Genomic DNA, 12,674 nt, shown 5'->3' on the forward strand with positions numbered 1-12,674 from the left:
CATTTCGTGCGAGGTGTGCAAACACCACCAGCCACAAATGTAATGCTGAGAATCAGAGCAGGTCCCAGTGTGGGCAGGGCTGGGCTCAGGTTGACTCATAGGTGGCCATCTGAAGGGTGCAAAGGCACTGCTTGCTCCCAGCCGTCCCTCCTGCTGCCCTCCCCCGGCCTACCTTGGCCTGAACTTCCCACAGTTGACCTTGATGGGCTCAAAAGGCAGCGTGGGGTGTCTCCTTCAGGCTGCTGTGAAAATGCGTGTTTCCCAGGAAGGACTCTGCCAGGCACCGTCCAGGCGGGTGGTTGGGACTGTTTTAAAAAAGCAGTCCCGCCCACATTCCAAATTTGGAACTCAGAGGCTGGCAAGCGCCACACTTGGCCAGAACAGCGTACTTCCCTTGCCCTCCACCGGAAAGCACTCTGTGCAATTATAGAGCCCCAGAGGGAGAGAAGGAATTGTTACTCCATTTCTGCATGATTTGATCACGTGTCTCAGCTTTCCCGCCCCACGCCCCAGACGGTAAGTTTGGGGAGGTTCCTAGCCATAGCATCTGCTTCACGAGCATTCAGGTCAACGTGGGACTAGTGGCCATCCATTTCTCTCGGAGCTCTCCCTGCGTCCTGCATTCCCATGCATTTCCCCCATCACTCTGGCCCCTGAGAGACCTGGATGACAAGGTCCAAGTGCGCTTCCCTAGGGTGCACTGGGATGGGGGCAGGAAGGATCTTTGGTGGGAGGGGGCGGCAGATAACCTTGCAGGATGGAGGGAAGGTTATAAAGTCAGGGGAAGGAGACATCCCCATTTAATCCTGGCCCAGATGATTTTCCCCAGGGCAGCCTTGATTGACTCCCAGAACACGGCAGGACCTCTACTGGGTATGGTCGGTGACACACCTTCCTTAGTAAGAGGAGTAGATAAGGATACATGGAAAGCTTTAGCACCGGGCCCGATACACAGTAATTTGTTGTTCCGGCTAAAAATGTATGCCCTAATTTATGCCAGAATGTGTCTGTTCCTCTCCAGTGCTGACCTTCACCCACAAACACTTACAAAGCCCTCAGTACTCATTATGTACCAGCCGCAGTGCATAGCACTCTGCTGTAGAAGGGAAACTTATCGACCGCTTACTGATACCGGGCACTTTACCTGAGTTGCTTTGCTTAATACCCCAAGAGCCTGAACAAGGAGATAGAGTTATCCCCACTTTATAGATTCAGAAACTGAGGTGCCCTAAGGGGTAGAGCTATGAGACCAGAGCCCACGGGCTTTCCTCTGTGGCACAAAGTCCCTCGGGAAGAAACACAAGAAGCTATGCCTTCAAGAAGCTATGATCTGCAGTGGAGCAGATAAACGAACACATGGAAAAAAGAACCACGAGCCAGAGTCAGTGGACCCAAATGAGCACATGTATGGGTGCTGTGAGCCCAATGGAGGCAGATTTCCCTAAGTGCAGGAGGCACTGCTCCAGGGGGCACCGCTAAGCGGACATGGGACGGTTTTGATAGGAGCGAGGAGACAGGACACAGAGAAAAAGCTGGGAGAATTCAGGTGCCAGTTTAGTCTTGAGGGCAAGAGGTGAGAGAGAGAGAGGAAATTTTGATGGAGGACTGGTTGCATGAACTGAACAAGCTCAGGCTTTGTTCTGCAGGTGATGGGAAATCCTTGTTGGCTTTTAATGAAGAAAGTGATAAAAAAAAAAAAAAGCAGTGGGGGTGCCCGGGTGGCTCAGTCGTTAGGCATCTGCCTTCAGCTCAGGTCATGATCCCGGGGTCCTGGGATCGAGCCCCGCATCGGGCTCCCTGCTGGGCGGGAAGCCTGCTTCTCCCTCTCCCACTCCCCCTGCTTGTGTTCCCTCTCTTGTCGTCTCTCTCTCTGTCAAATAAATAAATAAAATCTTAAAAAAAAAAAAGCCGTGTTTTGGGAGAATCCGTCCAGTTGTACATCATCATAGTAATTACAAATACTTCTACTACCCTTCGGCATTGCGTTTCTTTCTTTGTCAGCCAGGCACTGTGCTAAGCTTGCTAATGCCTTATTTTATTGTCCAAATGACACATAGTGGGGGGTTTTATAATCACCCCCACTTTCCAGTGTCCGTTCCTCCAGTTCCAGATGTTGAGATGGGTGAATGTGTTTTGCATGTGGGATGGATGTGAAGAGGGAGGCAGAGGGCAGACTGTAGTAGGTTTAATAGTGCCCCCCAACCCAAACCATGTCCACCTGGAAACTCAGAAAGTGACCTTCTTTGGAAATAGCATCTTTGCAGATGTAATTGGTTAAGGATCTCAAGATGAAATCGCCCTGCATTTAGGGTGGGTCCTAAGTCCGATGACTGGTATTCTTATAAGAAGGGGAGCGGATGCAGAAACAGAAAGAGAGGAAGGTGATGTGACCACAGGGGCAGCTGGGAGTGATGTAATTACAAGCCAAGGAACACCAGGGATGGCTGAGGGCCACCACAGGCTGGGAGAGAGGTAGGGAACAGACCCTCCCTCGGAGCCTCCAGAAAGGACCCATCCTACTGACACCTTGATTTTGGATTTCTGTCCTCCAAAACGATGAGTGAATACATTTCTGTTGTTTTCAGCGGCCCAACTTGTGGCAATTTGTTATGGTAGCCCTAGGAAAGTAATACATATTTTTTCGTCCCCGAGAGAAGTAGCTAATTTGAAATTCTGACTCTGGAGCCCAGTCTTTCGCTGCTTTGGTCTGACAGAGGGGAGCAGGGACGGTGAACCAGATTCCAATGAGAAAGCCTGCTGTGGTTAAGAGCTGAAAACAGGGTGTGATCCGCAGCAATGTGTGTTCTGGGCTATGCACAGTGCCCAGCACACAGTAGGGGCTCCAGATGTGCCTGCAGGAATGGGAACTGTCCGCCCTACTAGGTGCTGATCTATGAATGGGTGTATGAATATACTGGAGGTGGACTGCACGAAAGGGGGTAAGTGAGAGAAGGTAAAGGGGCCCGGGTCAAGGTTTGGAGGCCAGGAGAAAAACAGAGACTGCCCCCTCTTCTCTCTCCTTTGGCCATCAGATGGAGACTGTCTAATTTGGAGGCTATGACCTCCATCACACATTTCAGAAGAACTTAACCTTGACTCTTTCTCCAGTCTAGAGAACCAAGATAATTCTAAGTGCTAGCTATTAAAATCAGATTCCTATACCCTCATCATGCACCAAAAAATCCACACAACTCTCACAGCAAAAAGTCCTAAATGGTCCCTGTGACTCTGAAGGTCCAGAAAGCATATTTGGTGGCCCCCCCACCCCTGCCATCTCTCTCAGCTTAGAGGAGAAATAGCAGATATTTTTCAGATAGGCTGATTTTTTTTTAATCAAAAGGAAATTAAAGAACAGGGAATGGTGTACATTTCTTATGGGGAGAGCGGGAGTCTTATTCCTTGCCTGTCTTAAAATAGCCTGATGGAGCGCAATATTTGCATTATGCTCAGGGTCAGCTGCTCTGGGGACTGCAGCCCAGGCCTGCCTGGAGAAGGGAGTGAGGGGCTGAGTTTTGAGATTTACTGCATTAATGCTTCTCCAGTTTCTGTGGAGTAGCCACTGGAGAGAGGCTTGGCTGCCGAGGCAGTGAAAGAAACACATGCAGAAACGCAGTACCAATAACTAAATATAACTCACATCTGAAATGCCTTTCACTGTACCCAGAGTGCTTTCCAAATATATTATCTCATTAAATCCACACAGAAGCAGAGGGAAGTAGGGTCCTCTCTCCCTCCTCTTACGAGGGAGTGGAGATTCAAAGCCCAGGGTTTGTGACTGCATGTGGCGTACCCTTTCATCTGCATCTGCGGTCCTGCACGCGGGCTTCACAGAGGACCGGCGGGCCAGGCGAAGGCAATGCCAGTGGCTGTAACAAACCGACCCCCAAGTATCTACGACTTCACACCGTAGACATTTATTTCTCACAGTGTGAAATCCCAAAGGGGTGTTGCTGATCGTCTGGCAGCCTTTCACACAATCTGGGGACCCCGGTTTCACCTCTTAGCCTCAGCATCCTCTGCATTTAGCCTACAGATGGGGCAGGGCTTTATGAGCCAGGCCTGGAAATGCCCCCTCCTCCATCGCTTCCACCTACACTAATTGGAGGGAGCTCAGTCACCTGGCTACACCTACCTGCAAAGCAGGCTGGGAAATGTAGTCTAGCTGTGCTGTAGGAGGAAGAGGAAGGGTTGTGGTGAAGAGCCAGCCCTCTACTCCCACTTCCTGCTCCAAGCAGGGCAGCTCCAATTCTATCTATTTTATATATTGCATCCTGCATAAGATTGAGTTTGAAGAAAGGACCCCAGGACTTTAAAAAAATGTGTCGAGGCTCTAGATCAGTGATCCTCAGACAGGCTAGTTATCCGGACTCCTAAGGTAGGTTGTGAAAAACATAGATTCCTGGGTTGCTCCTTTAGTGATTCTGATTCTGTAAATAAGGGGTCTGCTGATTCTGTAAATATGGGGTCTGCTGTATGTTCTGATTCTGTAAATACGGCGTCTGCTGTACATGCTGAACTTCTTCACTTGCTTTTGGAAATCCACGAACAGTTTGGTGAAGGATGGAGATGGCAGATGGTCATGGTGAATAGAAATTAGGGAAGAGCACAAAGTGCTGGTGAGGATGTGGAGGGACAAGAGCTCAAGGTTCAAGCACTTATCTAGAAAAGTTGAAGACAGACACAATCTATGACCCAGCAAGTCCACTCCAAGCTTCTGTTCTAGAAGAACTCTTACCCATGTGCACTCATAAACACAGATAATGATGCATCACTGTCATGATGGCCAAAATCTGCAAATAACTCAAATGTTCATCAACAGGAGAAGGGAGAGACTGCTATGTGGTCATATGATGGACTACAATATAGCAATGAAAACAAATGAACTATTGCTATAGACAAGAGTATGTTGCATCTCCCAAACATTTTGTTGAGCACAAAGAAGCAAAGGGGAAAAAAAAGGATCAAGGATCAAGAAAACAGCCTTTGGCATCAAAAAGCCCCCAGTTCAAACCATGCTAGCTGTGCATGCTTGGACCAATTTCTTAGCCTTTGGTTCTCCTGGTTTCCTCATCTCTATAGTGAAGACGAAAAGCCTTCCTTATAGAAGAAAATATACAATGTATTTAGTCCCCTAGTTGGAAAAAATATAAAATGTGTTTAGCACAGGAACCAACACATAGTAGGTGCTGGATACATCATAGCCCGCCTAGGCAAACAAACACCTAATACTGTGTCAGCCAACAGGTGGCTGGATTTGAGACAGCAAATGCCCAGGACACTATGGTCACTATGACTGTACCAGCCTTATTCCTGTATCTGCTTTCTGTCTCTATTTGTTTGTCCTGCCTTCCCCCATCCACTGCCTCCTAGTTAATGTCATTTGACTGTTTTTCAGAGACCAGGGAGCTGTCTTAGATGATTGTGGAAGGAGGCATAGAGGCCCACAGACACCAGACATCCATGTGCCATGTTGCATTGATGTAGATGACATTAACTCCTTTCAAGTCAGTAATGCCCTCCTGGCATGATCTCAAGGCACATGTCAGGGGCTTCTCACAACCTAACACCACTCCTCGTTTCCCTGGCTCCACCTTCATTTCCTCCTGAGGACCCTTCTCAGTTCAACTCCACACTGTCCCCAAGGTCACACTCCCACCAACTTCAGCACCAGCCAACAATTCTGCCCCCGTTTGAAAATGATTAGAAACTACTGGCATATTCCAATGATGAAACTGGTCTGACCTGACATGGGTTGCTAGGGCAACCATCCTTATGGTCTGGGGGCCTTCAGGTTCATTTGGTAAAGAAGGGAAAAGATTCCTCAGAAGCTATCTTGCTATCCTGACCACCAAGCCCGTTCTCCAGTGGTAGCTTCTGCTTCCTTACTCCTGATGGAAGGGCCTCTCTACAAAAGGTTTTGGGACAGCAGAGGTCATTTAAATATCGCAAACACAGAATTACCAGAAGGGCATCCAGGGAATGCTAAGAGCTATTACATAAAAGCAGGATTCCGTGGTCAAATCAGTTTTGAAAATATCTGGTTAATCACAATTTAAAAGCCTGCAGGACTTCTCAGAGACTTTAATATGCTAATGTGCTTAAAATCCAATGAAGGACTAGAAATAAAGCATTTCTCAAACTTAACACAGTTTCTTGTGACACTAATGTTCTTCAAAACACCACTTTCCTCCTCCCCCTCACCCCTTCAAAGAACTTTGGGGGAAGTTCTGCTCTAGCTGGAATTTCAGACTGACAGCATAGGAAATAAGATTCTTGCTTTCAATGACCTCACTGAGCAAGTCTTCCTGCTGAGGGAAGGTGAGCCAGGCCCCTGGTTTTTCTTTGCCTCGCTCTATCCAGCAGCAAAATGGGTGCAGGGCCATTAACACCGAGCCTGTCAAGAGAGTTTATTACATTTTGTTATTACGTGACCCTGGAAGGAGACATTATTATTATCATCAAGGGTACATAATAGTGGGCAGCTCCACAGCATCATATAATTTCTGGATGACAAAAAAAGGTTCCCATTAGATCATCTAATTGGTTCCTTTGGTTGGAACAGGAAGATCCTGGCTGATCTAATCACACCCTTGGCTTTGTAGGCACACCTTCCTCCAAGGAGCTCAAAGGGCTTCACTCTTATTAGAGTCAAGAGCCTTTCAGAAGGGTGAGGGAAGAGGGCAAGGGGCGGTTTCCTCAACGACAGAAAAATATTCATGCTTTCAAGTTACACTAGAAGCATCATTCCCAGATGCTTAAATGGCAGTCCTACTAGCATAAACAGTTGACCCAATTCTACAGTGGAAATTACTCCAACAATACTCAAAATCTTGGGTTTGGATGGTACTTTAAGAGTCATATTGGCTTAGCGCTTTGCCTTGGACATAGTTGCTTCCCCACCAGCAAAGACTGATGCCTCTACTTTGCCCAGAGCTTATGATATGTTGACCTCTGCCCCCTGGAAGACACACGGAGCAAGGAGCCCCTTTTTACTTTTCACCTCTTGATTTGGAATCACAAAGGCAGATATGTCAATCAATAAACAAGAGCTGGTTTCAGACATTCCCTTGAATTGCTGGTGTACACTTTCTATTGAAAAGCAATAGAACTGGGGGTCAAATGGGTTCTGCCATTTGCTGGCTTTGTAATGTAGGGCAAGTTATTGAACCTGTGTGAGCCTCAGTGTCTCCTCTGGGAAATGGGGCGGTTAACAGCCCCTGCCTCATAGTGTCAATGTGAAGATGCAGTGAGCTGGCCCGACACCACAGGAAGTGTTCAAAAATGGCAGTTAGCACCACGGGCCTCCCAGAAGAAGCCTGGGCATGAGAAAGACTCTGTGCTGGGAAGACCTCTGTGACCTCTGCAGAGTTATTCAGGAGGCCAGTGGCGTTAAATTTAAAGGAGGGGGAAGCGGTGTTAGGTTCTCAAGTAAGCATGGAAGGCAAAAATAGATGGAGTCAAATTACTCCTGCCCGTATAGTAGGGCATATACGGTATTGTGTGTGTCCCACTCGGGGTTGAGATCCACTGAGTCAGACCACAGGAGGGAAGAAAAGGAAATAAGCAACAACAGCCTTAAAATATGTGTGTCCCTTGACCAGCAATTCCTCTCTTAGTAATCCATCCCAGGGAAATAAGAGAGTGTTCAATGCGTCACTCAGCTATAATGATACTGACCACCACAGTTTTAGACAAAACAGCACAGGATGGGGACCTACTTGAATGCCCAACAATGAGGGCCTGATTGAAAAGTACCGTACTGACACATGATCTAGCTATCAAGAATGGTGCAAAAGTGTGTGTGCTGACATGGAGAGATGTCCCTTATGCACTGTGTGAAGAAGAAAAGGCAGATGACAACAAGGCAGGGCAATACATTTCCAAAAGTGTGTAAATCTGCATACGTATAGAAAGAAGGCTGATGGTCAATAAACATATGAAAAGGTGCCCACCTTCACCGTAATCAGAGAAAGGCAGAACAAGAAGAGGCACCATGTTCATCCATGAAATTGACAAAAAAATTATTAAGGACTGATCACTTCCAGTGTTGTCAGGGGCAGGGTGGATCACATTTCTCATGCCCGGTAAGAACTTTAATTTGGCACAGCCTTTTGCAGAGGGATTCGACAGTACGAATCAAAATTTAAATCAAGTGAATCTATCACTTCATGTGTGTGAGTCTTGCCCACAAAAGTTCCTGCACAGGTGGACGACGATGTACACTTTATATCAGTGATAAACTGGAAACAACATAAATGCCCAGCAGTAGGGGAGTGGGTCTAAAAATTGCAGCGCGTTGATGCAATGGAATGTTATCCAGTTGTCAAAGACAAAAGGAAGATCTAAATGAGCTGGTGCAGAAAGCACTCTAAGACATATTGGTAGATGAATAAAAGCAAGTCAAAGAAACATACACATTGTGTGATCCTGTCTATTTTTAAAAAATACTATGTATCAATCTGTATATACACAAGAGTCTACACATGCCTGGACAGAGGTTGGACAGGTTCCCATTGAACAGTTAACATCAGTTACCTCTGTGGGGAAGGGTTGAGGGAGAAGCCAAAGGGGTACTTTTTCTTTTACATTCCATCTCTTTTTGAATACTTTGCATGCATTCATCTAATCCTTGGCTGAATTTGAAAAACAAAGAAGAACCAGGGGAAGATGTTAGCACTGGGTCTTTCTGGATCTAGAGGGGTGATGGATGATTTTGTTTTGTTTTGTTTTGTTTTGTTTCTGTGGCTTGTCAGGATTTTTCTCATTTTTCTACAGTGAACATGTGTTATCTGTGCAACTTTGAAACTTTTTTTTCAATAACAGGAATAATATTGAAGAATATCCTACAAAGGCATTTTAGTAGAGAAAGCTAGAGCAAAGTATAGGACAAAGCTTGCTACTCTCAAGGATTCTGTGATCTATGTGGGACTCTCTCTCTCTCTCTCATACACACACACACACACACACACACACACACACGAGAAGACAGGGCACTGGCAGTGAGTGTTTCTAGAGGTCAAAGGAGGAGAGAAATGCACGCAGTGAGGTGGCAGGGAAGGTGTCCTGGGGGCTGTGGTAGTTAAACACTGCCTTGTAGAAACAGGAGGGCTTTAATAGACAAGAAACCCTCTAGTAATTGAAATTCTATTATCTGTGCTGGTGGCATCCTGCTCTGGGGATTAATGACCCTTGTTATCAATTAATTCTTCCTGGATTCCAAGCTAGATATCGGCTTCTATGACTTAAGTGGCTTTCTTTTGCTTCTCTCCTTCGTGGACATGGAGACCTTTCTGTACATCTCAACAAGAAAAATAAGCGGTGTATCCCATCCGTCTCCCAGATTAAGACCACAAACAAAGGAGAGGAAACTCTCCCTGATGTGAAGACACAATCCCATCCACCACCACCACCACTGGCTGGTCTTCGATAGTAAAGAAATGAGCTCTCCAGATTCTTTTCCCCCACGAGGTTTGCATGCCTATGGTCATGTACTTATCTTCATCACGGGCAAACTGCTCTCACCACATCATCTCCATCCTCAAAGTAACCCCAGGAGGCAGCTGGATCATCGCCATTATACAGATGGAAAAACTGAGACTTGGAGTCAACTGCTGGCCATAGAGATTGAGTTTGAGCCCAGAGGACAGGGCACTTTATCTGCATCATCACTGCCTTGAACTAATGAGGGCAAGCATTTGGATGATGTTCTCTGAGCTAATGAGCTTCCCATCTTCTATGTGGTATCTACAGCCCCTGGCATCCAACTTGGGCCAGACACATGGGCTTGCAGTCTCTCTGCAGATGAGATCAGAGCGTGTCCCGAATGGGCACATACCCTCTCCTGCCTTTCCTCCCAAAACAGGGGCCGAGCGTGAATGCAGGTGACCCCTGCTCCTAAAGGCTCACAGGCAGGTGTGGGAGACGCATCCTGAAACACACGCCTTCAGTACAACGTGGGAAGTCTGTGGCAGGGGAGAAGTGGCCAGGATTCGGGAGAGATCGAGAGCGGAACTGATGTGTAAGCCGAATCTTGAAGAACAAATACAAGTCTGCTGACCAACAGGAGAAGGAAGAAGGCACAGCCAGGAATCTGGAACACACAGGGCTTGCTAACACCAGCCAGCACTTATTATGTGCTGGCCATGCAGCTACTTTTCATGGATCAGCTCATTTCACCATTGCCCAATCCTCTAAGACAGGTACCATTTTATCTTCATTTAAAGTGACTTGCCGAGTACTGTGCAGCTCAGAGGGCAAAGGAGTGAATCCAGGTCTATCTGGCTTGAGAGCAGGTGGCCTTGACTCTTCTGTCCACTCCCCCAGAGCAGTGGCTCTCAGTGTGGGCTGACTGGGCCCCTAGGACAGTTGGCAATGTCTGGAGACATATCTGGTTGTCACACCCGGGGGTGGGGGTGCCACTGGCATTAGTAGGTAGAGGCCAGCGATGCCACTCAGCATCATGCAACGCACAGGACAGCCCCCCACCAAAGAAGTATCCGGCCCCAAATGTCACTGGTGCCGAGGCTGAGAAACTGCACAGAGCGCGCAGGCTACATGCTGTCTGCTGGCTACTTGGTGGGTAGCAGGGAAAGACAACGCAGGAGATAAAGCCACGAGAGCGCAGGCTGGGGCAAGGTCAAAGTACGCCTCGGCTTGGGGCTGGAGCTGGCCTGGAAACAGGAAGGGCTGAGGTAGGGGCAGATTTGTGCCTTAGGATGATGGCTCTGGCACTGCAAGCGGGGGAGGGGGGGAACACCTCCAAGGGAGAGAGGCGTGGCCGCCTGGGGCCGAGGTCCAGGGTCCAGGTGACACCAGCGGGCAGAAGCAGAAGGAGGAGGCAGAAAAGTGGCTCCTCTGAGCAGCTGATGGGTTGACACCGCGCTTCCCACTCAAAAGGATGGTACATTAAACCCTCTAAATGAGAGTAGCGACCTGATTAGAGATGGAGCCTAGGGGCTCCCCCTTGGGATGCGCACAGATTAACACGGTTCTTCAAGCAGCCTCACTGCGGGCTGCTGTGGGAGGCCTGCGCTCAGCTGGGCGTCCACCCCTGCCCCGCGGGGACAGATGCTCACCTGGCCCGCCTGAGTATCCTGGCAAGCGCCCCAGGGTCACCCCGCGCCCCGCCCCCCGCAGGCCCCCATTCATTTGTCCTGCTCTTCCCCTACCCCTTCCACTCGGCCAATCTCCTTCGGAGCAGGGGGGCTGGAGCTCGAGGTCGCGGCCCAGACCCAGGCCTCCTCCCAGCCTGGGCCTTTCCTCCCACCCTCCCCCCGGCCCCCCCCCCCCCCCCGGCCACCTGACCCTGGGCCAGCTTCTGGGGACGGGGTGGAATTTATTTGTGCTGGGGTTCCGGATGGAGTTGTTTAATCTTTTTGCCTAATTCTGAAGACAGGGTGTCTTGGACATGGATCCCCCAAGGACGCCCACCCTGGTTAGGCCCCTGGTTGCTTCCTCCGAAAACGCTTGCGGGTTTGAGCCCTGGGACTCCCGCGGCTGCTGCGTGCGTGTCTGTGTGTGCACTTGCATGCGTGTGTGTCTGTGTGTGCACTTGCATGCGTGTGTGTGTCTGTGTGTGCACTTGCATGCGTGTGCGTGCGTGCTCGCGCATGCGCGAATAAGCGTAAAGGCTTCAGGGCATAAGGACAGCCTCGAGGCATCTTAAGTCATGAGATCATGTCAGCCCCTTGCTCAAAAGCCTCCGAGAGCTCCCAGAACTCTTGTTCAAGAAGAAATTGTGGCCCCCCCATGCCCCCAGGCTCCCACCCTATCCAGCGTTCTGACCCCCTCTACTAGTTATCTCCTTAAATTAACCTGCTGCTCCAGCCAGCCGAAGCATCTCTTCAGCATCCCCCAAACACGCCCTGTTGATTCCCAAGCTCAGATCCTTCCTGGGGTGAGTCCTGGTGCTCCGCCCCCTGTTTTCTCCTTCTCTGGTGAAAATGCTACATTTTCTTTAATTTCCATCTCTTCCCTAAGGCCCCCCTCCATACCTTCAGCCCACCCTCTTCTCTACTTACCTCCCACCACACTCACAGGTTTGGGGATGGGCATTTCTACTCAGCGGTTGTCCCTGGGGGCAAGTGTCTCGGGGGAGGAGTGACAGTCAACATTTTCTTATTATTTTCTTAATTCTCTCTAACCCTTCCCTCCCTCGGTTCCTAAGCAACCAGTAGTCTACTTTCTGTCTCTATAGAGTTCCCTATTCTGGACTTTTGTGAATGGCATCGTGCAATCCACAATCTTTTGGGACTGACTTCTTTCACTTAGCATAATGTTCTCAAGGTGGATCCATGTGGTAGCATGAATCGGTACTGCATTCCTTTTTATGACCAAATAATATTCTATTTTGTGGATACACCACATTTTATTTATCCATTCATCCATTGACTGATGTATGGGGGGGGGGTTCACCTTTTGCCCGTCATGAATAACGCAGCTATGAACATTCAGGTACAAGCTTTTATATGAACATATACTTCCATTTCTCTTGGAGTTTTCACTCTTTTAATAGCTTTCTTAGTGGCCGTGTTTCATTTATTTTGAAATTTCAAATAATATTAGAACACGAAATAGTTGAGCACACATAGAGAAGGTATGGGTTTAACCAAAACTTAAGAAAGACTGCTCTGTGTAATAAAATGTCTTCCCCACTGGAAACAAACCCTCTTGAA

At 48.4% G+C, this 12,674-nt stretch overlaps 1 protein-coding gene across 1 annotated transcript in view; it reads right to left on the reverse strand.

Annotated features, from left to right (window-relative positions):
• Positions 1–6,175: 6,175 nt before the first annotated feature.
• The window catches only part of SPRING1 (SREBF pathway regulator in golgi 1), a 189,014-nt gene continuing 182,515 nt past the window's right edge, over positions 6,176–12,674 (reverse strand). Inside the window, exon 7 of the transcript XR_004681422.1 lies at positions 6,176–6,394. The gene's annotated coding sequence lies outside the window, so the exon portion shown is untranslated. The remainder of the gene's footprint in view (positions 6,395–12,674) is intronic.

This window comes from Mirounga leonina, unplaced genomic scaffold (assembly GCF_011800145.1).
Source record: "Mirounga leonina isolate KUSES-001 unplaced genomic scaffold, KU_Mleo_1.0 Mir_171, whole genome shotgun sequence".
Classification (NCBI taxonomy): Eukaryota; Metazoa; Chordata; class Mammalia; order Carnivora; family Phocidae; genus Mirounga; species Mirounga leonina.